The 27,795-nt window shown below is 34.6% G+C and overlaps 1 pseudogene across 1 annotated transcript; it reads right to left on the reverse strand.

Annotated features, from left to right (window-relative positions):
• Nucleotides 1–22,528: 22,528 nt before the first annotated feature.
• LOC309835266 (methylmalonic aciduria and homocystinuria type D homolog, mitochondrial-like) lies at nucleotides 22,529–23,312 on the reverse strand (annotated as a pseudogene). The gene has a single exon. The product of its transcript is annotated as a methylmalonic aciduria and homocystinuria type D homolog, mitochondrial-like (transcript).
• Between the last annotated feature and the right edge of the window lie 4,483 nt (nucleotides 23,313–27,795).

A 27,795-nucleotide genomic window follows, 5' to 3' on the forward strand; every position in this document is an offset into this window, starting at 1 on the left:
GGGTTGACGAGGAGTACAGCTAATGTTGAGATTTCTCTTAAATATTATTAATAATCATCTAAATAACAATAAATTTTAATGCCAAATAACCAGTTGGATCCAGAAGTCTGAATTTCAGGGGAATGAGATGTCAGTGAAGAGATAGAATTTACACACATCTTAATAAGAGATTACAGCAGAGATGAGCGTAAATGGTAAAGATTAGAGGAGAAAAATAAATTCTGGGGCGCTCTGACAAGCAAAGAAGATGACAAAGGAATTGCTGCAATATAAAATAAATGGTCTACAAAGGAGGCAAACATAGAAAAGAAAACCACTCTTACAGGATTCCCACTATATAATTTGAGTAAATGAATAAATACATTATTGAATATGATTAATAATAGTGTTATTTGATTTAGAAACCATAAAATACTTGTTTTTTTCCCTTCTTGTCACTGTCATATTCTGACCTCCAGGTTATTAAAGCTTAGTCATTGAAAAGTCAGTGCCTCACTTATTGTTTCCCTCTTCATCCACATTTCTGTCATCATCATGAGCAAATCCATCATCGTCAGAGATAATGCATCCAACAGTCTAGCCTCCTTACTCCTTGACCTCATTACTGTTAGCAGATTTTGCTTTCATTCTGCTACATCCATCCATTGCCAGAGTCACAATTTGGATCTTGCCATACAAGGAGCTATTCCACTTAAGAAATCCTTAACTTTAATATTCTATCTTGGGATAACAGTTCATGTAATACTACCTGAAAATGAAGTGAACCAAAAGTGTTCCTATAAAAATAAAAATAACTAAAGCAGATTTGGATTCCCTTATGAATATCTTTATTTCCAGATTAATATAACACAGTCCTGTGCTTTTAACAACTCATAACTATTGTAATTTTAATTGTTACTCTAATTTGTTATTATTATTGCTAGGCGGCTAGAGTACTGTGGCTAATTCTGTGTGAAAGTCTCTATTATTAACCTCCTAATTTTCCAGTATTATCTTGTATTATGGATTTACGGTTCCTTCTGCCCAGCTGTTAGGGCTCCCAGTTTAGGACCAGAACCACATCTTATAAAAGCACTTTGAGACTCAGGCCACAGCTGATGTTGTGATATTTCAATAAAGGGCCCGGGCCAGTGGGTGACCTGGCTCAATTATTCATTGTAAAATCATATTTGTGTCATTGCAGTTTGGCAGTTTCTTATCCAAGGCAATAACGTTTTTCAGCTTCTTTCCTTCAAATAGTGGGCTGGGACCTATCCCCCATCTAGCATCATTACACAGAGACTAAACTGCCTAATCTTGAGCCAAGCAGGCTTGTGGATTTACCTCCTCACTATTTTGCATTTCTTTCACCTTACATTTGACAGAGATGTTTCTCTTGCATTTTAGCTGAATTTACCCTTTTTAGCCATTCTATAGTTTTACAGAGTACCTATCCTTGCTATTTCTTTGGGGTTCCAAAGGTATTTTATACCTGTTTCATCCACAGAATTTAAAGTATAAAACAAAATAAGTTTCTTGGCAGAAAAAAAACTAATCCTGATTCTTAAAGAAATAAATTCCCATGGTTTTAAATGAAAATGATGTTATGTAATGTAATGGAAAATAACATCAGTAATAACTAAACATTAAATCTAGGAAGAATTCTCAGAGAACTTTTCTTATTACATCCATCAGTGTCAGTCACCACCAACACATTTAAGCACAATTGAGGAAAAAGAATAGCTTAAGAGGCCTCTAGGATGGCTTTCAGGTCTGTGGTTTTCACAATTCTTAGAAAGATATTACAGTAAAACTACCAAAAGAACAACTTAGTGAATTGAACTATTTAATTCCAAAGAAATGCAAGCTTGTTTTAAAACTATATGTTTCTTTTCTTTTTTTTTTTAACATCTTTATTGGAGTATAATTGCTTTACAATGGTGTGTTAGTTTCTGCTTTATAACAAAGTGAATCAGCTATACATATACATATATCCCCATATCTCTTCCTTCTTCCATCTCTCTCCCACCCTCCATATTCCAACCCTCTAGGTGGTCACAAAGCACTGAGCTGATCTCCCGGTGCTCTGTGGCTGCTTCCCACTAGCTATCTATTTTACATTTGGTAGTGTATATATGTCCATGCCACTCTCTCACTTCATCCCAGCTTACCCTGGCCCCTCCCCATGTCCTCAAGTCCATTCTCTACGTCTGTATCTTTCTTCCTGTCCTGCCCCTAGGTTCTTCAGAACTTTTTTTTTTTTTTTTTTTTAGGATCCATATATATCTGTTAGCATATGATACTAGTTTTTCTCTTTCTAACTTATTTCACTCTGTGTGACAGACTCTAGGTCCATCCACCTCACTACAAATAACTCAGTTTCGTTTCATTTTATGGCTGAGTAATATTCCATTGTATATATGTGCCACATCTTCTTTATCCATTCATCTGTCAACAAACACTTAGCTTGCTTCCATGTCCTGGCTATTGTAAATAGCGCTGCAATGAACATTGTGATACATGACATTTTTGATTTATGTTTTTCTCAGGGTATATGCCCAGTAGTGGGATTGCTGGATCCAGTGGTAGTTCTATTTTTAGGTTTTCTAGGAACCCCCATACTGTTCTCCATAGTAGCTGTATCAATTTACGTTCCTACCAACAGTGCTAGAGGGTTCCCCTTTCTCTACACCTTCTTCAGCATTTACTGTTTGTAGGTTTTTTGATGATGGCCATTCTGACCGTATTGAGGTGATACATCATTGTAATTTTGATTTAAATTTCTCTATTGATTAGTGATGTTGAGCATCCTTTCATGTATTTGTTGGCAATCTGTATATCTTCTTTGGAGAAATGTCTATTTAAGTTTTCTGCCCATTTTTGGATTGGGTTGTTTGTTTTTTTGATATTGAGCTGCATGAGCTGCTTGTATATTTTGAAAATTAATCCTTTGTCCATTGATTCATTTAAAAAGATTATCTCCCATTCTAAGGGTTGTCTTTTCATCTTGTTTATGGTTTCCTTTTCTATGCAAAAGCTTTTAAGTTTCATTAGGTCCCATTTGTTTATTTTTGTTTTTATTTCCATTTATCTAGAAGGTGGGTCAAAAAGGATCTTGTTGTGATTTATGTCATAGAGTGTTCTATGTTTTCCTCTAAGAGTTTTATAGTGTCTGCTCTTATATTTGGGTCTTTAATCCATTTTGAGTTTATTTTTGTGTATGGTGTTAAGGAGTGCTCTAATTTCATTCTTTTACATGTAGGTGTCCAAATTTCCCAGCACCACTTATTAAGGAGGCTGTCTTTTCTCCATTGTATACTCTTGTCTCCTTGATTGAAAATAAGGTGACCATATGTGTGTGGCTTTATCTCTGGGCTTTCTATCCTGTTCCATTGATCTACATTTCTGTTTTTGTGCAAGTACCATACTGTCTTGATTACTGTAGCTTTGTAGTATAGTCTGAAGTCAATGAGGCTGATTTCTTCAGCTCCATTTTTCTGTCTCAAGATTGCTTTGGTTATTCAGGGTCTTTTGTGTTTCCATACAAACTGTGACATTTTTGTTCTAGTCCTGTGAAAAATGTCATTGGTAGTTTTACAGGGATTGCATTGAATCTGTAGTTTGCTTTGCATAGAATGGTCATTATCAGAATGTTGATTCTTCCAATCCAAGGACATGGTATTTCTCTCCATCTGTTTGTATCATCTGTTATTTCTTTCATCAGTGTCTTATAGTTTTCTGCATACAGGTCATTTTTCTCCTTAGGTAGTTTTATTCCCAGGTATTTTATGATTTTTGTTGCAATGGTACATGGGAGTGTTTCCTTAATTTCTCCTTCAGATTTTTCATCAGTAGTGTATAGGAATGCAAGAGATTTCTGTGCATTAATTTTGTATCCTGCTACTTCACCAAATTCATTGTTTAGCTCTAGTAGTTTCCTTGTAGAGTCTTTAGGATACTCTATGTATAGTATCATGTCATCAGCAAACAGTGACATCTTTACTTCTTATTTTCCAATATGGATTCCTTTTAGTTCTTTTTTTTTTTAATTTTATTCATTTATTTATTTTTGCTTGTGTTGATTCTTCATTTCTGTGTGAGGGTTTTCTCTAGTTGTGGCAAGCAGGGATCACTCTTCAACGTGGTGTGTGGGCCTTTCGTTATTGTGGCCTTTCTTGTTGCGGAGCACAGGCTCCAGACATGTAGGCTCAGTAATTGTGGCTCACGGGCCCAGTTGCTCCATGGCATGTGGGATCCTCCCAGACCAGGGCTCAAACCCGCATACCCCACACTAGCAGGCAGATTCTCAACCACTGAGCCACTAGGGACGCCCTCCTTTTACTTCTTTTTCTTCACTGGTTGCTGTAGTTAAAACTTCCAAAAATTTGTGGAATAATAGTGATGAGATTGGACATCCTTGTCTTGTTCCTGATCTTAGTGGAAATGGTTTCAGTTTTTCACCATTGAGAAATTTGTTGCCTATGGATTTGTAATATATGGCCTTTATTAGGTTGAGGTAAGTTCTCTGTATGCCTACTTTCTGGAGGGTTTTTATCATAAATGGGTGTTGAATTTGTTGAAATCCTTTTCTGCATCTATTGAGATGACCATATGGTTTTTATCCTTCAATTTATTAATATGGTGTATCACATTGATTGGTTTGTTTATATTGAAGAATCCTTGCATTCCTGGGATAAACCCCACTTGATTATGGTGTATGATCCTTTTAATGTGCTGTTGGATTCTGTTTGCTAGTATTTTGTTGAGGGTTTTTACATCTATGTTCATCAGTGATATTGGCCTATAGTTTTCTTTCTTTGTGACATCTTTTTCTGCTTTTGGTATCAGGGTGATGGTGGCCTCATAGAATGAGTTTTGGAGTGTTCCTCCTGCTGCTACATTTTGGAAGAGTTTGAAAAGAATAGGTATTAGCTCTTCTCTAAATGTTTGATAGAATTCTTCTGTGAAGCCATCTGGTTCTGGGCTTTTGTTTGTTGGAAGATTTTTAATCACAGTCTCAATTTCAGTGCTTGTGATTGGTCTGTTTATATTTTCTATTTCTTCCTAGTTCAGTCTTGGTAGGTTGTGCTTTTCTAAGAATGTGTCCATTTCTTCCACAGTGTCCATTTTATTGTCATATAGTTGCTTGTAGTAACCTCTCATGATCCTTTTGTATTTCTGCAGTGTCAGTTGTTACTTCTCCTTTTTCATTTCTAATTCTATTGATTTGAGTCTTCTTCCATTTTTTCTTGATGAATCTGGCTAACGGTTTATCAATTTTGTCTATTTTCACAAAAAAAAACAGCTTTTAGTTTATTGATCTTTGCAATTTTTTCCTTCATTTCTTTTTCATTTATTTCTGATCTGATCTTTATGATTTATTTCCTTCTTCTAACTTTGGGGTGTTTTTGGTCTTCTTTCTCTAATTACTTTAGGTGTAAGGTTAGGTTGTTTGTTTGAGATGTTTCTTGTTTATTGCTGTAGGATTGTAGTGGTATAAACTTCCCTCTTAGAACTGCTTTTTCTGCATCCCATAGACTTTGGGTCATCGTTTTTTCATTGTCATTTGTTTCTAGGTATTTTTTAAATTTCCTCTTTGATTTCTTCAGTGATGTCTTGGTTATTTAGTAGTGTATTGTTTAGCTTCCATGTGTTTGTATATTTACAGATATTTTCCTGTAGTTCATGTCTAGTCTCATAGTGCTGTGGTCAGCAAAGATACTTGATATGATTTCAATTTTCTTAAATTTACCAAGAGTTGATTTGTGACCCAAGATATGATCTATCCTGGAGAATACAGAGCACTTGAGAGGAATGTGTATTCTGTTGTTTTTTAATGGAATGTCCTATAAATATCAATTAAGTCCACCTTCTTTAATGTATCATTTAAAGCTTGTGTTTCCTTATTTATTTTCATTTTGGAGGATCTGTCCATTGGTGAAACTGTGGTGTTAAAGTTCCCTTGTATGATTGTGTTACTTTTGTTTTCCCCTTTTATGGCTGTTACCATTTGCCATATGTATTCAGGTGCATTATGTTGGGTGCATAAATATTTACAATTTTTATATCTTCTTCTTGGATTGATCCCTTGATCATTATGTAGTGTCCTTCTTTGTCTCTTGTGATAGAATTGTTTTTAAAGTCTATTTTGTCTGAAAGGAGAATTGCTACTCCAGCTTGCTTTTGATTTCCATTTGCATGGAACATCTTTTTTCCATCCCCTCACTTTCAGTCTGTATGTGTCCCTAGGTCTAAAGTGGGTCTCTTGTAGACAGTGTATGTACAGGTTTTCTTTTGTATCCGTTCATCCAGTCTATGTCTTTTGGTTAGAACATTTAATCCATTTACATTTAAAGTAATTATCAATATGCTTGTTCCTATTACCATTTTCTTAATTGTTTGGGTTTGTTATTTTAGGTCTTTTCCTTCTCTTGTGTTTCCTGCCTAAGGAAGTTCCTTTAGCATTTGTTGTAAAGCTGTTTCAGTGGTGCTGAATGCTCTTAGCTTTTGGTTGTCTGTAAAGGTTTTAATTTCTCTGTTGAATCTGAATGACATTTTTACTGGGTAGAGTAATCTTGGTTGTAGGTTTTTTCCTTTCATCACTTTAAATATGTCCTTCCAGTCACTTCTGGTTTACAGAGTTTCTGATGAAAGTTCAGCTGTTAACCTTATGGGGATTCCCTTATATGTTATTGTGGGGTTTTTTTTCCCCTTGATGCTTTTAATATTTTTTCTTTGTATTTAATTTTTGATAGTTTGACTAATATGGATTTATCCTGTATGGGACTCTGTGCTTCTTGGACTTGACTGACTATTTCTTTTCCCATATTAAGGAAGTTTTCAACTATAATCTCTTCAAATATTTTCTTAATCTCTTTCTTTTTCTCTACTTCTTCTGGGACCCCTATAGTTTGAATGTTGGTGCATTTAATGTTGTCCCAGAGGTTTCTGAGACTGTTCTCAATTCTTCTCATTCGTTTTTTCTTTATTCTGCTCTGCAGTAGTTATTTCCACCGTTTTATCTTCCAAGTCACTTATCTGTTCTTCTGCTCCATTTATTCTGCTATTGATTCCTTCTAGAGAATTTTTAATTTCATTTATTGTGTTGTTCATCATTGTTTGTTTGCTCTTTAGTTCTTCTAGTTCTTTGTTAAATGTTTCTTGTATTTTCTCCATTCTAGTTCGAAGATTTTGTGTCATCTTTACTATCATTACTCTGAATTCTTTTTCAGGTAGACTGCCTATTTTGTCTTCATTTGTTTGGTCTGGTAGGTTTTTACCTTGATGCTTCATCTGCTGTGTGTTTCTCTGTCTTCTCATTTTGCTTAGTTTACTGTGTTTTTTATCTCCTTTTCATATGCTGCAGGTTAGTAATTCCCGTTGTTTTTGGTGTCTGCCTCCAGTGGTTAAGGTTGATTCAGTGGGTTTTGTAGCCTTCCTGGTGGAGGGGGCTTGTGCCTGTGTTCTGGTAGATGAGGCTGGATCTTTTCTTTCTGGTGGGCAGGACTGCATCCAGTTGTGTGTTTTCGGGTGTCTGTGACCTTATTATGATTTATAGGCAACATTTCTGCTAATGTGTGGGGTTGTGTTCCTGTCTTTCTAGTTGTTTGGCAAAGGTTGTCCAGCACTGTTTGTTGCTGGTTGTTGATTGGAGCTAGTTCTTAGAGTTGAGGTTGAGATCTCTGGGAGCGCTTTTACCATTTGATATTATGTAGAGCCAGGAGGTCTCTGGTGGATCAATATCCTCAACTCGGCTCTCCCACCTCAGAGGCACAGGCCTGACACCTGGTCAGAGCACCATGACCCTGTCAGCACCACGGCCAAGTACGTGGACATTTTCTTGCCTTTTGGGAAGTCTGAGGTCTTCTGCCAATGTTCAGTAGGTGTTCTGTATGAGTTGTTCCACATGTAGATGTATTTCTGATGTATTTGTGGGGAGGAAGGTGATCTCCAAGTCTTACTCCTCTTCCATCTTGAAACTCTTGCTACATGTTGTTTTTGAAAAGGCTCCTGACAGAAGATAGAGATGCAGCCAAAGGTGCTGCATGCGGTGCTAACTCTAGTTCCATGGGGTCCCAAAACTATATGTTTCTTAAAGATAAAATATTCTCCTTATATTGCAGGGAAACCTATTAATTCAGTAACTTATGTTAGATGGTTTTTTTCCTATAGAGTATCTGAGTTCTTTCCACATCAGTTGGTGCAAATTTCAGTTAATTATACCTTGATTATTGTATCCATTCTTATTGTAAATTAGTCATATTTCTCTAGAATTCACTTGGAGCTTTCAACTCACAACAGACAAGCAAAACTTCATTTGGGCATTATTTTTGTTGGTACCATACTTTACTGATAACATTTGTTTGCCTATAAATAATATTTTGTACAGTATTGCAGTTTCACATTAGTAACCTTTCACTGTTTCAAGCACAGAAAACATTGATGTTTTTTTAAAAAAAACAAGTAGTAAAGTAAAAATGGAGTATTTGAAATGAGATGAAAATTGCTATGAATCTCAAATATTTCAAGATATATTGCTGTCACACAAGATCACTTCTATAAACATCCATCTACTTGTTTTCTCCAGAAGTATTTTCTATATAAATTACATATTGTCAGGCTTATATCATATTTCATGCCCTAAGAGCTTTTGCCAGATCTTGCAGCTGTAATAAATAACAATCAGGAGAAGCTGTTAAAAATTACCCAACTACAAACTTAACTGTTTAACTAATAGACTCCCACTTAAAGACAAATGTTCTGCTTTTCTTGGGTTTAGAGCTTAAACAAACTTAAGGATATTTCTACAGCAGTTATTATTGTCGTCAAGAGTACTTCATTTTTCCTGAACTGAGAATAATCTGAGATTTATTCATGCTTAGTTTCTATGATCCTATTCTTCTCAGGATAAGTATAAAAATCTTTAGTATTTAAGATTACTATTAGAAGAATAAATGCAGTCTCTTTAAAACAAACAAAACAAAAAAAACTAACTCTTATTGTTTGGCATTTAGCAATTTCCAAAACTTTACCTGTAAAATATTTATCAGTCTTAGGGTTTCCAGAGCTATTTTACTGCATGTTGCCACTTCATTTTCCTAATGTTTTAACCAAATTGACCACTACCAAGGTTAGCTAAAAAAAGTAACACAAAAATGTGGGGAGGGATAGTATGAAAAAGATGGCATTTTTCTCTTTCTTTATCTTATGTCATCAACTGTTTATTGATGATAAACAATCTACTACTCACTTGCCAGCTTTTCATCTGTTGGGTTATGAAGAATGAGTTCTCCATGTCTTTAGTTTTTCTGAAGCAGCTGTTTCTAGTATATTTTCCAGGAGCATCTAAATTCAGGGTACATTCAACACCCCCAGATTTATTTAAATACCAAAATACTCTTTGGAAGAAAATCATGAGCCAGTAGTTATTCTCAGAGTATAATTTTGTAAACATGTGTTAAGGTGGTAGTTAGATTTAGTTCTTTCTCCTTTTTTTCCCTAAATGCCAAATGATAGGTTCTATTCAACCAGTTTGGTTTTGGTCAGGAACACATGCTTCCTCATCAATTCATCATCAGTTATCAATTTTTATGGTGAGAGTAGACATTTCATATCTCAAATCTCAATTTGAGCTAAAATCTAATTCTAAAAACAGAGAGATATGCAAATAATAAAGTATTGCTACAAGATTTATTTATTAACTACTGGCTAATTTTACTTTTCCCTCTTTGTCTCTGATGAAATTCCGTGATATCTACAGTTTTGTTCCATATGTGTTCATTCAGCAAACATTCATTGAGCAGGTTTTATATATAAGGCACTGTGCAAAATGACAGTGATGTGGGACACAAAGGTGATTCACCCTAGCTCATAAGAACCCCTATGCTAGTGGGAAAGACAGACTTCTAAATAAACACAGAAATAAAACAAAATCTTAAGTGCAACTCAATGAGTGCTTTAATAGGGTTGCGAAAGAGTCTATGAGAATGAGAGAGAATGGCTAAATTAGGCCTAATGTGAAAATAAGACCATGTTTTAGTGTTATAGTGTCTACTTCACCTTAGAAACCTAGATCACCTTCATCATTATGTATGCAGACTCTGAGCAGGGCAAAAAGAAGGTGGAACTTAAGCAGAGTCATCCAACTAACTAGTACATTCCAAATTGTACTAATTTAAATTTAAACCCAGTACAAATTGTACAAATTGTAAATTTAAGCCCAGTGTTAAATTTCTTCCTCTCTAGCAATTTTTGCTATATTTCTATCCTTTTAAAAGTTGTTTTAAATTCAGTTTTTGTTTTCACCAATGGAGAGGCTCTTCCAATTTACCTATGGACGGCCTTATTTTTTTTCTTTCCACTAAAAGTTAGTATCAAACATTTATTTTAAAACAAGTAGTAGGTTTTGTTTTATAATGGAAGTAAATTAGTATTAAAAACATAATCAGCACTGTATCAACTTACCCTGAAAGTATAATGTCCTGAAATGTAACCAGTAATTTATTTGTTTGTCCATTTAAAAAATAAATTACCCACAGAAAAAAGAACTAAATTACTTACAAAATACTGATTGACTGGAAGACTATAAATGTACTTTCTATATGTATTTTTTTTTTCTGCTATGAAATTGGAGCAGAAGTGTGGATAAAGTGATATTTGCATTCAGGCTTAAAATATACCTCAAGGTTTATATTCAGATATAAGTATATCTGAAGTTTGTAATTTAGACAGCTTTTAAAATATAATGAAAATTTCTAGTCCAGACAAAATAACATAGACACCCTTTCCCCTGCTAATTCAAACTAAGCAGAAGTATAAACTCTGAATATGGTGCAAATGGCAACAAAAAGAGAACTGTGAAAGATAGTAAGAGGAAGGCAAACTGATTTGGGGATCCAGGACCAGGGAAAAAGCACAAGAGCAGGAGGTCTTACATTCTTCCACCTTACAGAAGAAGGGCTTTCAGATCCAGCCTTCCCTGGCCCCAAACTTAGCAGTAGAAGACAGCCCATATAAGATAATTCTTCCCCTTAACAGAGAAGGAATTCCTCTGTCGACCTCAAGAAACCTGACACTGATAAGTCAGATAGTTGAGACCCTGCCAAAAATAAGCAGCCAGAGGAACCTCAGCAAAGTAATAGAAGCTGGAATAAGGTACTAAGTGGAAATTATACAACTGAAAACTAAAATGAATAAGATCTCACTGGGTGGGCTTGCTAGTAGAGAGGAGATGTCAGAAACTTGAGATTAGACAATGCAATTCACCCAACTGTAATAACAAAGAGTAAATAGACTGAAAAAAAAAAAATGAAGAGTCTCAGGGATGTAAAAAGAACAAAAGTCTCAACAGTTCTATGACGAGAATCCCATAAAAAAGAAATAAAAGAGTGAGGCTGAATTTTCTTCATTATTGAAGAAATAATGGCTGTAAACTTACCAAATTCAGTGACAGTCACAAACCCAAAGATCTAAGAAACTGAGCAAATCTCACACAAGATAAACCCAAATAAATCTATGTCAAGATATATCTTGCACTTTAAAAAATTAAAGACAAACAAAAAACTTGAAAGCAGCCAAAGAAAATAATGCTATCCTTATAGGAGAATACCACTTTCTATGACGGTTGATTTCTTATCAGAAATCATGGAGGGCAGAAAGAAGTGACACACTATCTTTCAAATGTTGAAAAAAAAAAACTGTCAATCACAAAATCTATATCCATTAATGAAGAGTCTTTCTCATATGAAGAAAAACTAAAATAATTTGTCACTAGCAGACCTATCTTTAAAGATTGACTGAAGGAAGTTATTCAAATGAAAAGTAATGGTAAAAGAAAAATCTTGGAACATCATAAAGGAAGAAGTTGTGAAAAGAACTACATCAGGAATGACTGAGATGTGACCTAAGGACCTCTAATGTTGCTGCTTGTGCTGAACTTTTGCTAAACATTCTAAATTAAAACTGCTGAAAGCTTGATGAGTTGCCAAAAGGAAAAATAATGCTGAGATCTGGAATTTTTCTGGACTAAAGAAAACATAGTAACGTATGAGATGCATTCCATAACCCAATTGTATATATAGAACAATTTTACCCTCCAATCTAAATTCTTGGTAAGCAACTTGCATAAAGCTGCATTAACTTTCTCCTTTCCCCATAAAACCCTCTACCCATCTTCCTCTGGTAGGATACTGTTCTGGGTTTCTCCATAATCTATAACCCTCAAATTGAAATTCTAAGAATCCAGATAAACTGTCTTTTTGCCTATTTATAGTCTGTAGTTCTTTCTGTTGATGAAAGAAATATCAAAAGAACCTAAACTAGACTGTTCGTTTCCACATGTTTCATAAATTATATTGGATGATTGAAAAAAATTGGACCTCGATACTCAAAATAATGATATTTAAAAAGGAAGATGTTAAAGGGCATATATGGAAGTGAGAGTTCCGTGCATTTTCAAAGTGGTAAAAAGTTAATATAAATCAGTGGCTATATTATTGAACAAAAAAGAAAATAAAAAGTAATGTGTAATGCAGCTAAAGTAGTTCTAAAGAGGGAAATCTATAGCAATAAATGCTTACATTAGAAACAAATACATATTTTAAATCAATAATCTAAGTTTCAACCTTAAAAAAATAGAAAAGGAAGAGCAAAATAAATCCAACGCAAGCAGAAGAAAGGAAATAATAAAGATTAAAAACAATAAAATTAAAAATAAGAAAATAGAAAAATTGATAAAAACAAAGAGCTAATTCTTTTAGAAAAAAATCAATAAAATTGACAAGACTCTGTCAAGACAAACAATAACAGAAAGAAGATGTGACATTAAGAGTGATGTAGATCACCAGTATTGAGTGAAATAGAAGATATAACTACAAATCCTGCAGCCATTACACAGATAGTGAAGGAATATTGGGAAAAATTTTATACTCATAAATTTGACAGCTTAGGAAAAAATGATTATGTCCTCATAATCCACTAACTACCAAATTCAATAAAGATGTTATAGGCAATATAAGTAGCCCTATAACCATTAAAAAATTTAATCTGTAATTTAAATACTCCTAAAAATAAATCCCAGATTCAGTTGGTTTTACTAGCCAAAACTATCAAACATTTAATACAGAAATTATCAATACAATAATTGTATGCAATCTCTTCAAGAAAATAGAAGAGGATGGAAAACTTCCCAATTCATTTTATGAGGTCAGTATTACTGTTATACTAAAACCAGACAAAGGCAGCACACAAAAAAATACAGACCAATATCTCATATGAATTTATATGCAAAATCCTCAACAAAATACTAGCAAACAGAATCCAGCAATGTATAAAAGAAAATAATACAGATGATCAGAAATGCAATGCTTATTCAACATTCAAAAATCAAACATAATTTATTGTATCAATAAGACAGAAAAAAGATCATGTGATTTTATTAATTGATATAGAAAAACATTTGACAAATTGCAATACCCATTCATTAAAGAAAAAAAAAACTTGACAATTACCAATAGAAGGGAATTACCTAAATTCAATAAAAAAAAAAACATTAAAAAAAATCCTGCTGCTAATAACATACTTAATGGTAAAATTTTGCATGCTTTCCTCCTAAGATCAAGAATAAACTAAGAATGTCCACTCTCATCACTTTTATTCAAACTTTTATCCACTTCGGTAGGACAAAAATAAAATAAAAGGCATACAGATGGAAAAGGAAGAAATTAAACTCTTTGTATTTGAAAATGACATGACTGTGTACGTAGAAAATCCACAAAAAAATTGCAAAAATTATCCTAGAACTTTTAATAAGTGAGTTTAGCAGGGTTTTGGGATATAAAATCAACACACAAATATCAATTGCATTTTTACCTACTAAGAATGAAATAAGAATTTTTAAAACAAAATGTTATTTGCTATCACTCCAATAAAATAAAAGACTTAGGTGTTCACTTAGGAAAATATTTAAGAATCTCTCTGCATGCTGAAAATTACAAAATGGAGATGAAAGAAATACAGGAAACCTAAATAAATGGAGGGAAACATTGTGGCCATAGATTGGAAGTTTCAACATAATAAACATGTCACTTGATCTATGTGTCTAATGCAATTTCTACCAATACCCCCATAAGATTTTTTCATCGACATGTGTAAGCTTATTTCAAAATTTACATAGAAAGGCACAGGCCATAATACAGTTAAATCAGTTTTGACAAAGAAGAATAAGGTGGGGGGACTCACTCTACCTGATATTAAGCCTTTCTATATAACTACAGTGTCATTTGTAATGACAAAATTATAGACGTGGTAAACAAATTTGTGGTTGCTAGGAATTCAGGATGTGGTATGTGGTTGGGACGTGAGGTGGAAGTAGTTACAAAAGGGCAACAGGAAGGATCCTGTGATGTTGCCACTGTTTAGAATGACTCTAGCAGTGAATACATGAACCTAAACATGTGATTCAATTCTATAGAATTTAATTAACATGCACATGATTGCAAGTGAAACTGGGGAAATCTGAATAACATTGTTGGATTGTATTTATGTCTGTATACTGATTGTGATATCTTACAGATATGTAAAATATTACCTTTGGAGAAATTGGGCAATTTGTGCAAGAGATCTCTCTGTATTTTTTTTTTACAACTGTGTGTGAATCTATAGTTATCTTGATTAAAAATTCAGTTAAAAATATGATAAAACCTCACTGTAAGACCTGGAACAAGAAGGAATTCAAAAGAGCTTCTTGTATTACCTGCTTAGCTCCATCTTGTTCACTGTTTTAGAGTGAATATTCACTGAATTAAAACCTCTTGAGGGTAAGTCCATACCTAATTCCTCTCTGTACCACTAAATCTGGCATAGAGTTTGTCACACAGCAAGTGCTCAAGAAATGTTTAATAAATAAATGAATGAAGCAGAAAAACAAACCTGTGGACATTCATTCACTTTACCCTCATTTTATTGTATGAATTATTCAGAGCTTTTCTAAGAATCAGGAAAAAATATTGAAATTTAACTTAACTTCTTAGAACTCATGTGCCAATAAGTAAACCTTAAAATTCCTTTTCATTTAGCTCAAAGAAGATGAAATTGTGAATAAAGGAATTGACTCCAAATCCACACTCATTTCTCTAGTGTTTATTTCATCAGTAAATATTTACCAAGAGTAATCTGCAAATTTGTTACCTGATAATTAACCACGTCTTAATTCAGGCACTTGTTAATTTATTATCCCATTTGAACTCATTTAAGGGAGAGGAATCAAAAAATAATTATAATTTGGTATTTGGTAACTAATGGATCCTTGTCTTGGTGATTCACACCTTAACTTGAGACTCTAAAAAAGAATATTTTGATGAATATGCATAATTTTCTGTGTGAAACAGGAAAAAGATGGGGAGGGGCATGTTTTGCTCCTTTTTTGTCCACTCTCCTATTAAAAAGGTGAAATAGAATGATTGAATTGTTCCATTCAGATAAAGATAACATAACTAAAAAAAAAAAGGCAAATCATAATCAGTATCTCAGAATTCCTGGCTGATAAGAAGTGTAAGGTACCCTATATCAGTTGACAGAGAAGATAGTATTAGTTGGCCCTACTTAGTTCTGCTCCTCTGAAGCTGGCCTTTGTGGACCAGGAGATATTTTATTTGCTATAACAATGACCCTTTCTTAATCTTCATTAAGGGACAAAATCTAAATCTTCTGGCCAAATGAAATGAGGAACTTTCCTTACTTCACCCAGCAGATCACTCTCTTGGTGAGAAATAGGTAAACCGGATTTGTTGAGGAAGAATCATAATGTGCATACAGTTGCTCATAAAGTGTTTGTAACCAATTTACTTAGAATACTTTCAAGCCACAAATAAAAGTAAGCCTAGAAGGACATTTAAGGTGTAGAAATATATGTATTTTCCCAAAGAAAAAGAAATTAGTAATTAAGATATTTCAATCCCACTGGTCTAACTCCATTCTTATGCTGTATATATGACAACCTTATATTTAAAATAAAATTTTAATAAATTAAATTAAAATCACCTGTTATACTTATTTTAATACACTGATTCTGAGTCACCTTAAGACTCACTGAACTTGAATTTGTGCTTTGGCTTTGTGTTGTTTTGCTCTCATTGTATGTGTTGATAGTACGTGTGGTTTCAGGAACTTGCAAGAAACAAGCCCAGCCAGAAAGAATCTTGAGAACTAACCTCAGAACCACTGCTATTTTATTTTTTGCTATGATGTTTCCTTAGCAAGATACCTCTCTTCTAGAAAGGCATGTTACATACTCATACGTACCACTCGTATTACCCATGATTATATCTTCTGCATGTTCACTAGCCTCTAAAGTTGCCCTAATAATTTTTAGGGAGAAGAGAAGAAAGGAAGGTAGAGGCATCTTTGCTCTTTCCAGATATTGGAGCCCTTTCATCTCACTCCCCTCTTCTTCAACAAAAAACAGACAAAGATGTCTCTCTGCTGCTAACAGATTCTGCCATGAAGTTTCCATTTCAGCGGCTTTTTGTTACACACTAATATAGATACTTTCTAGTATGATGTCCAAATATATACTTCAAGACACCCTTGAGGTTCTGAAGTACTTAAATCTTGTTTTTGGTCTCTGTGCATAAGGCAACAGTGTATCCAGTTCATTTTGAGGATGTTTATAAAGAGCCCTGTGTTAGAGAGATGTCCACAGCTCCCTGCACCACTTGGGTGACTCATGGGAGTGAGGTTCCATTCAATTATCCAGCAAATAGTATTGAGTGCCTACAGTGTGCCTGGGAATATATTAAGAACTTACAATGAAAGGATACATAAAACACTGCTGTTGTCCTCAAGGACCTGGCAGGTTTTATTGAGGAGACAAACAAGAAGACAAGGAAAATACAGTGTAGAAATATGGGGAAACAAATAGCACTATGGACATAAAAAGAAAGAGAGACAGAAAAGTCAGCTTCCAGGAGCAATAGCCAGAGGTTGGAATATAATTTGGGGCATGATAATAAATAAGGAAGAGGGCACTGGGGTCTGGGCACATAACAATATTCTGAATGCTGTACTAAATAGTATATACTTTATCTTGAGGTTAACATGAGCAATTTGAGGAGCTTTGTGATCTTAATTGCATATTTGCTAAAGAGTAGAAGCTGAAGAGACCAGTTCGGAGGATGTAGCAGTGAGGATAAGAAACGTCAGTCATTTCAAGAGCAATTAGTGAGGTACAATAAAAAGGACCTAATAATTAATAAGATTTGGTATATATGAGCAGCAAGAGCTAAGAAAAGAAATTCTAATTTTCTCTTTGGAATCCGAGGGGATTGTTGTGCCTTTTACTCAGATATGTAACCCTAGAAAAGACAGGTCACACAGGTGACACCGGAAAGAGAGCAGTCCTACAAAATGCCAGAGTACCCTGACCCAAATTCCAGAGGGTCCCTGTATAATCAGGAACATGCTTCACTAAACTGCCCAATAAGAAAATGCAAGCTGGGAAGAATGCTTACTTTATAAAAACTCTAAGTAAAGAAGTTTAGAAAAATGGCCCAAAACAACCCATAACATAAAATTCCTGATTTTGCTTCTTTTTATCTACTGAAGTCACCAAATGACTTTTGAATAACTAACACGAAACATATTCTAAGATTCCTTCATGGGAATGACTGCTATTGTTCACTGATATCCATTTTATTTTTATTTTTCGTCCAATGCACAGAGATCAGTTGCATTGCCCATTCTTCCTAAATAAGATCAAGGTCATAGGACTGAGTACTGGTCAGTAAAATGTTAGCAAAAATGAATCCAGGCCTGGGTCCATGAAAACCTGCTGTACACTATTCCCTTTCTCTCTTCACATCCCATAATGATCTTGAGCATCATGTACTAAAGATAGTGGTCCCACAGTATAGAAGGACCTGGAATACCTAAAAGACTACAGGAGCAGAGCCCTCCTGCCAATCACAGCCCCCTGCCAATCACAATGAACAAATGACTGGGTTAAACCATTGAGATTTGGGGGTTGTTTTAAACATTTTTAACATACCCCAACTGATAGCTTTGATACCAGGAATAGTGTCCTATTGAACAAAAATGTTGACTACGTGACATCCATTTTGTGATCAGAGACTGGACAGAGGAGCAACTGATTTTCAAAGCTGGAAAATTGATAATCCATGTTACATTGGGGCAAAACTTTTCATGACACCATCACCTGCAACAGCCTGGAAGAAAGTCCATGCCAAGAGCTCTAGGGGAAATGGTTGAAAGAATTAAAACCTTAGTTTGTGTTGACAATTATTAGCTATACTTGGCAAGAAGGAGGTAAGTTCAGAGACTGTTAGACACAGTGAAATAGGAAAGAGAAAGGAAAACAGAGTAGAAAGTAGTGTGGGGATTTGTGGCCTTAAAGTCTTAGAAAAGTGTATGCGTTTAAGCAAAAGAAAAGGGAAATACATTTGAGAAAACAGCAAAAGCATATTAAAATCCAGACTTTTAGTTTTCCACTCAAACTATAAAGCCTCAAGGTAGCAGCTATTAAATTACTAGAGATAAATGTTGGGCAAGGATGCAAAGAAGTGATGCAGATTTAAGTATTATGGCTATAGAAGTATTTATGTATGGTTATTGGTGCCAAGAACTGATTGAGAGTAGATCAGAAGCCCATTAAGTTCTGCGGCAGGGGGAATTACATTCTCAAAGGAACTATGAGTCCTGTTGCTAAAATTCTAACTATTTTTAAAAAATTTACATCATCCAAGAACCATTTCAAATGTGGTCAAAGAAGACTCACTGCTTTTCCTAAATATCAGTGCTAGGGTTCATGAAAAAAATGGAAAAGTGTTCCTTTCAAAGATTAGAAACAGAACTAATCAGAGAATATCCCCCACTGCCAATTCAGGGACTCAGTGCTCACCCCACAAGATCCTGGCAATTCTACCGAACTGCTGAAAATCTTCCCAATGCCTTCTCTCTAATTGTAAGGTTTTATCAGTTGTCCTACCCCTATTTACCATAGTATATTAGTGAGAAGTGATGGGGGAGGGGGCGTGTTTTAGATCATAGGTTGATCACACCAAGATGAATTGCATTCTGACTAAGCAGTAAAAAGTACTGCACATTTTCCTAGAGATCTTGGACCATGGCTGAATGCAGCTACTAAGTGGTGGTATTTTAGGTTTTCTCCCTTGTAGAGGAGTGAATGCACTCTATAGATGGAATAAAAAATGAGGTGTATATGTGGTTGCTCCAGAGTAGACTGCCAGAGACTGCTGGTGCTTGATCAAAACCATTTCCTCCTCTGATACGTGGACTGCTATTTGCCTGCTGTTTTCTCTTCCACTTTATGGTTAAGTTTAGAGGCTGGTGGTGCCAGAAGATGGATAGTATCTTGTCCTTGACTGCAAGCAGCTGAAATTCTTTTTAATCTACCTTGTAACATTAGTGAAGCTACTGTGAAGTTGCAATTGTATGTTATAGATATTAACCCATCATGATGAATGCATTCCTTTTTAGCAGCTTCCAGATCTCAACAACTAGACTGTGGTTTAACTATAAACTTTTTACAAATGTTATTGTCTTTTCATTTTCTGTTGCAGATTTCACTGATATGTTTGGTTAATCAATATTCAGAGATTTTCCCAAAAGAAAAGACATTGAAGAATGAGGTTAGTAATTTTTACATAATTATACATTAAATACCTAATTTGCCATTAATTACAAGAATAAGAATTGGCCAAATTAATATATGCCTTTAATTACATTAGGTAATTAAATTTCACAGTTTAAAATGATAATTGGTACATTATTCACGCAACACCCTTTTTGAAACTTGATCTTTTTAACTCAGAAGAAGAAGTATGGTATAGTTACAACAGAAAAACTTAACAGTGGCCTTCATCCTTGTCACTGAAAAATTTTGCCACTTTTGACAAGTAATTCCTCTTTAAGTATCAGGTTCTCACATATTAAAAAAAAGAAGTTAGAAATATCTATCTTTCATTTTTTTGTACAGGTCAGATAATTTAAGCAATAAAAATCTCTTAGCCTGATAAACACTAGGGGAAATATCTATATTCTTTCTATTATTCATTTTCCCAGTAATAGTTAATTATGAACCAAATTAACTTTTATAACAGCCATGCCCCCAAAATCAGAAGAAGTGATGTTGACAAGTGTAAAATCACAGATAACAATCTGTCTGTTTAAAATATGATCTTTTTAGATCGGAAGAAAATGATTCACTCAGAATAAATTCTACCTATGGCATCAATGCTATATTTTGAATTAGCCCTAATACCCATAGACTTCACTAATTTGTATTCATTAAAATTTTTATTTTTTCTGCAATATTATTGAACACTTCTCTGTACTAGGGATTTTAGTAAGGCTTTAAATATACATATGGGAGTCATCTTCCTAGAAGTGATAATCATCAAAAAAGAGAAAGGATGAGATCACTGAAGTAAGAAATGTATAAAGAAGAAAACAAAATAAAAATAGGCCATTTAGAGTCTAGTAATGAAAACAAGATTAAAGTTGGCAAAAAATAGTGGGAGAAGTACAAAATAATACATTCTTACCAAAGCCAGAGCTTTAAGAGATTGGAATAAACAATAGTATTAAATATGGCAGAGATTTTATGGAGCATAAAAACTAAGAAAGATATTGAGAAGACCAATTGTATGAATGTTTCACAAATAAAATGACCTTTTTGAATAACATAAATTACATTTTAAAGTATGATACATCTTATCCTTTTTAAAACTTCTACTTTATCCTGAGATTTTCCCTAGCTCTTCTAGCTTACATTAAAAGTTCCATCTCAGTTAAAGTTTGTATTACTCCTAAAATAAGCCTACACTCCTGTTTCAGGATATTACAAACTTGGACTTTTTGTTTTTTGACTCTCCTTTCTGTTTTCTTACCACTTGTACATCTCTTGATTATTGCCCTATTAATTATTACTTTACAATTGCTAGAGTCATCTTACATTTGGACATGATAAAATCTGAACATATTTCAATTGTTTCTGAAATCAGGGTTATTTCATCTTTGGTATGGACTTTATAAGTAACTTTTATAATCTGTCCTTCCTTTTCAAAATACAGATTCACATACTATCTCAGAATCATTTTATTTTTTCCCTTTCAAAGATAAGATAAATAAGGAAGGCAAAAAACATTTCTCCTCTTATGATTAAGAAAAACCACCAATTATTAATTAAGATTATATTTATGTGAACATTGAAAACTTTTCATTGATTTTTTGATCAAATGTATATAAAAAGTAAAAAGTAAATCTAAGCTAAACTTATGAAAAGGGACATTCTCTAGCCTATATCTTCTTTTCCAATTCCTACTCCCAAGAAACAACTACTTTGAATGACATTTAGTTGATTGTTATGTTATTTACCTAATATTTTAAAATAACATGCTATTGCTAGGTTTTTTTTTCTTTTAGTTTTAATTGTCATCGTAGCACTTCACATTATAGAAGATGAGGATTTACCTTTCTCATATTATTACTCTTATATCCAGGAAAGTGAGGCTCTTGCCTTGGCCCTGTCCCTCAATGGGCTTTGGTGTCTAAGTGGTTTTCTTCTGCCTAGGACTTATCTGATCTGGCAGTGCCTCTCAGGTGGAGCACTTCAAGCTAGTACCAGGTCTCAAGTGGACACAGGTTCCAGTTTTTCATCTTCAGGATTCTTTCTCATCTAAATCTGTGTCTAGGGTCAATCAGATGTCCTAAAGTTTCAGGATTCATGTCTACAAGGATTTCCCAGGACCCTAAGGCCAGACCTAGTGGCACAGGGTACCCTGGAGTGTAGGTCATTCTTGCCAGATGATGTGCTATTTCTTTCTGAAAATCATGGGACTTTGGGCTGTGACACTACTATGATACACTGAATTTTGATGACTCTCACATAAAACATAGGATGCCCTCAGGATTCTGGACAACCAGTGCTAGAACCCTAGACTGGAGGATTGAAGGCAGCTTTGCTCTTGAGCTGTGTGTGAGGACCCATTTATCAGCTCTGGCCTATCTATGCTTAGACCCCAGTGCAACCTCTGGTTTAGAGCTCCTGAAAGAGTGCATGCATTATTTACCCTGTGGACCCCAGCAGTGAAACACAGGGTGGTCACCCCACACTCTCTTCATAATCTGCACCACAGGTCAGACATTCATTTAGGAGTGGCCATTCTATATCTTCTGATAGTCTTTAAGAATGTCACTTGGCAATGTCAGCAGACTCTTCTGATCAATTTATTTTCTTGTCTCCAAACTATTGTGCTCTCATGAGTTGATTGTAAAATTTACTAAAAATGAAAAGCACAATCATTGCACCAAGAGGCCCACTCCTCCCTACGTCCATTGTCCCTTTGCCAGTCCTCCATACTGGTGGTAAGTTGGAAAACAATGGTGTCATCAATATTTAAAGAGATCTCATTCTAGGAAGGCAGTGATAGCTGAAAGAGTTCAAAAGAAGACTGTCAAGATCTGAGAAGGGTCAACATTTTATTCACTTTAAAGCTAATAAGTTAGTCTTTTACTATTTCAAGGATTGTGGGAAATAAAATAAGATGCCTGGGTCAGAGAGAAAAGTCTTTTTTGTATATGGTTCAAAAAATGACAAACCAGATGATGGGTCAAAAAGTCAACCAAGTAGCCTTCAACATAGCAATTTCCTTAGCACAGTTGATGAACTTTTCTAAGAGCATTGCTTTTTCATTTTCTACCTCCTCACTACAGTCATATCATTCTTAGTTTTCTGTGTTACAGTCAAAATCATTAGTTTGTTGGCGGCTACTTCTGGAAATAGTGGTTCAAAATCTCTTCGCAGCAATTCCAGACATGTTTGGATTGCACACTCTACTCTGGCACTTTCAAAGTAAGTTTCTGCTCTGTTAATTTATTGCTCAAAGGTGCATCATTACCCTGAAATTCATTCACATATTGTGCCATAACAAACTCATGTCTTTCACTGGTTAAAGGTTCTGCTAGAACATCAGGTAAAGTTTATGAACTTGGCTTTTCTTCTGTGATGCAGTCCCATTGAGGTGACAATCAAAACCTATGTTCCCAGGAACCTGGAATCACTGATCCTGAGGTCCAAATGGTCCCATAGTTTCATCAGGCAAGACTGTTCGATAGCAGATATCTGTAGGTGCAGTGGCCACATGAGATTCATCAGAACCTGAAGATCCTGCAGCTGAAAGGGCTCTGGGTTTGACAACACTTTTAACTAAAGAGCAAAATTCTGGGTGATAGGAAACCAGTCCGGCTCTGTTACAGAGCACTTCACTCTTTATGACAGTCTCTAGGTCCATCCACATCTCTGCAAAGGGCACAATTTCATTCCTTTTTATGGCTGAGTAATATTCCATTGTATATATGTACCACATCTTCTTTATTCGTTCCTCTGTTGATGGACATGTAGGTTGCTTCCATGTCCTGGCTATTGTAAATAGTGCTGCAGTGAACATTGGGGTGCATGTATCTTTTGGAATTGTGGTTTTCTCAGGGTATGTGCCCAGTAGTGGGATTGCCGTGTCATACAATAGTTCTATTTTTAGTTTTTTAAGGAACCTCCATACTGTTCTCCATAGTGGCTGTATCGATTTACTTTCCCACCAACAGTGTGTAAGAGGGTTCCTTCTTCTTCACTCCCTCTCCAGCATTTATTGTTTGTAGATTTTTTGAAAATATCCATTCTGATTGGTGTGAGGTGTTACCTCAGAAAGACAGATGAACGCTATTGACATTTAGGATCCTCTATTGATGATCTTCACTACTGTAAACTGGTTCATCACAGTCTCTGTGGTACCCATGTGGTTGTAGGAAGCAACTTCACTAATGCAACAACAGACAACCATATTATAAAGAAATTAAGTGGAAACTAGCAGTAATGTCAACTTATTTGCTCTGCTATTTGTAACATTTGGGATGATCTATAAACATTTTCAAAGGCTTCAGTTTTTAAAATTTACTTCCTTGTAGGTATTTATTTCAACGTTTATGAATTTACAATATTGGCAAGTGGTTTGTGATTTTCAAATTTCAAATGTTCATTCATATTATCATTAAATACATCATGAGCACATCCACATTGTAGAGAATGTGGTAACTAACATGTAATCAGGGTATGATTTCATCTTGTTATTTTTCCCCTTAACTGGAAAAACCTGTTTTAATTATTTTTCTCCAAAAATAAATCATACATTTGGTTATCAGAAAATAATCTTTGTTACTCATAGCAGAGCAAGCAGCATGAGCATACAAATATTTATGTCAGTTCCCTGACTGATCTCCAATTTCTACTGGTTGTGCAAAGAAGAGCAGATGACACCTGCACACACAGGGATACAGACCTTTTATAATGGGCAATAAGCATCCATGCCCTTTGTCTGAAGAAAGACTATATTTGTATCTTAAGAGGTAGCAGAATAGTGGATTCTATTTCTATGCTATAAAATTTCAAACTGTAAATTTAATATAAACAGAATATCATTTAGGTTTTCCTTCTGGATGAAACTTGCATTTGTGATCAACATTAAACAAGCTCAGTGATAATCTTTGGGAGAGTTATTGAAAGGCAGTGTTCCCTGGAAGAACCATAGATCACATAGTATCATGAGTAACAATAAGTCTGAAGACTTATTTTGGGGGAGGGAGGAGGTTCTCACTGATTTTTGAATCTGTGGCTTCGTGTTGTTCATTGTTTTTTTCTAACTTTCTCAGATAATACTTCTTCAAACTTGACTGCTGCCCCATTCTGTCCTCTTTTTGCACATCATTACATGTATATAAGGCCTTCTCCTGAGTATTTTCTGTTACTTTGTTTTCTGTGTCTTACATTCTTATTTTTCTTATTGCATTAGTATAGATATTTCATTCTGACCTAGTTTTGTTCACTAGTTTACTTTTATTGTACTAATCTAAACTGAAATATATCCTTTGAGTTCTTAGGTTCAGTTATAATTTATTTTTTTTAGTTGGGATTTTTTCTTGAATACACAAATTTGTCCTTTATATCCTTTGATAAAATGATCAGAGCTATTTTAATGTCAGTCTGATAATTCTAGTATTTTATTTTCCCATGTTGTTCAACTATTTTTATTATTTTTGCTATTTTTATTTATGTCTTAAGTTCCATTGTACTACTAGTTATTTTTAATCTTGGTGGGACATTATGGCCCAACATTGTAGGAATGATTGAGGCCTCAGATAACATAATCTCCCTCTGGGAAGAATTTACATTGATTGTGATAGATAATTCTCATGATTTTTTTTTTAATTGAAGTATAGTTGATTTACAATATTGTGTTAGTTTAAGGTATATAGCACAGTGATTCAGTTATTTATTTATTTTTTTGCAGATTACATTTCATTACAGGTTATTAAAAGATACTGAATATAATTCACTGTGCTATAGAGTAAATCTTTGCTGCTTATCTATTTTACACATAGTAGTTTGTATCTGCTAATCCCATACTCCTAATTTGTCCCTTTCCCTCTCTCTCCCCACTTTGGTAAACATAAATGTGTTTTCTATGTCTGTTAGTCTGTTTCTATTTTGTGTATAGATTCATTTGCACAGCTGTTAACCCTTCTAGACTTCAGACTATACTACAAAGCTACAGCAAGCAAAACAGAATGGTACTTGCACAAAAATAGACACACAAATCAATGGAAGAGATTAAAGAGCCCAGAAATAAACCCACACATCTGATGACTTTCTCCATTCACCTCTTCTGCCTCTTCTCAGTCATAAAACTTTCTAATTCAGAAGAGGAGATGTGTACATACACAAACACACACACACACACCTCTTTCATTAAAAATAAACCTGCCTGGGAAAACCTAAAAAAAAAAAATAGAAAACTAATATAAAGAAAATTCTAAGCTTCCAAATGAGCAAAAGATCTTTTAAAAAGATTGGAGAGGCAATAGAACATTTTACCACTACAAGAGAAAGTTAGAAAACAAAGAAATGATATAAAAAGTGGTGAATTATAAACACAAAATTTTATAATAGAAATAAGTGGATAAATTAGATATCAGCAAATACGGCCTCTACCTATACACATATGCACAATGCAAAAAAGTCAAAATTTCATTATAAATTGAACAAATCCACTTATATAGTCATATTTTAAAACATATTTCAGAACATGATAGTTGAATGTAACAAGGTTATGTGAGATTTCATCTAGTTAATATAAAACCCTTTTTTTTTTTTTTTTTTTTTTTGCGGTACACAAGGCCTCTCACTGTTGTGGCCTCTCCCATTGCAGAGCACAGGCTCTGGATGCAGAGGCTCAGCGGCCATGGCTCACAGGCCCAGCTGCTCCACGGCATGTGGGATCCTTCCGGACTGGGGCACGATCCCGTGTCCCCTGCATCAGCAGGCAGGCTCTCAACCACTGTGCCACCAGGGAAGCTCCATAAAACCTGTTTAATATTCTACACCTATAAGAGCAAATTCACATGTAATTAAATATAATTTATTAGTTTACAAACTGAATTTCAGATTCTTTCAAGGTAACAATATAATATAATCTCTGTTCCTTTAACCACAATCAAATTACAAGCATTGTAATAGATTTTATCATTGCTGTGCAATGTTATTTGTCCTTTCACGCAGGAGAGACTGAATCTCCTGGACTTATTTATTTATTTATTTATTTATTGTGGTAAGCAGGCCTCTCACTATTGTGGCTTCTCCTGTTGCGGAGCACAGGCTCTGTACGTGCAGGCTCAGCGGCCATGGCTCACGGGCTCAGCCACTCAGTGGCATCTTCCCGGACCGGGGCACGAACCCATGTCCCCTGCATTGGTAGGCGGACTCTCAACCACTGGGCCACCAGGGAAGCCCTCTCCTGGATTTCTGAATTCAACGTTTTGCCATTTGATTTACTTGGGTGAATTAAATGTGAATGGAAGCAATATGCAGACTGCAAATTTTGAGCATTGTTTTTAGCTTTATTGAAATCTACTTGACAGCAAACATTGTGTAAGTTTAAGGGGTACAATGTGATAATTCGACACCCCATATACTGCAAAATTATTACCACAATAAGGTTTGTTAACACATCCATTACCTCACAAAAGTACCTTTTTTAATGTGTAGTGTTTAGTCTCATACTAAAACATTTCTACAACCTTCAATTGTTGACTTTATCTTTTTGGAATAAGTTGCATAAGTTTTTAACATCAGTGTCAAGGAATTTAAGAAAGAGAGATTTATCCCAGGCTTTAGCAGATATTTAAAAATATAATACTCATTTAATATAAAAATATAATATTTTTCAGAGAAGAAGACACATTTCCAGCACCACCATCCCTTTTAAGTACTTATCAACCCATGATTGTTCCTAAGTTTTGCAGAAGGCTTATCAAATACAACACCAAAGCACGTGCCACTTATTGATCTTAATATAATAATAAAGTCAAACAACTCTTTTTTTCCCAAACAGTCATATTTATTTCCACACTTCTCAGATGCTTTCTTATCTGGAGGAGAAAAAACAAACAAACAAACAAAAAAAAAAACAACTCCAAAGAAACAACTATCTCTTAGAGAAACAGATATTCACCAGCTTTGCTTTTTTTCCTATTAAACAGTAATGGTTACAGGGTTTTAGTCAATTATTAAAAATATTGCCAACAGTTTTCTAGTCACAATGTGTTCTGTTTGGTAAACCAAAATGGTTGTTACACTCTATCAAATTGTAAACTGAAAACAGAAAATATGCTTTGAAAGTGAGGAATACCAAATATTGGGTGATTCCTAAAGGGTATAAATAGTGTGATTTA

Source organism: Grampus griseus (assembly GCF_964374135.1).
Source record: "Grampus griseus genome assembly, chromosome: 17".
In the NCBI taxonomy this organism is placed as follows: domain Eukaryota; kingdom Metazoa; phylum Chordata; class Mammalia; order Artiodactyla; family Delphinidae; genus Grampus; species Grampus griseus.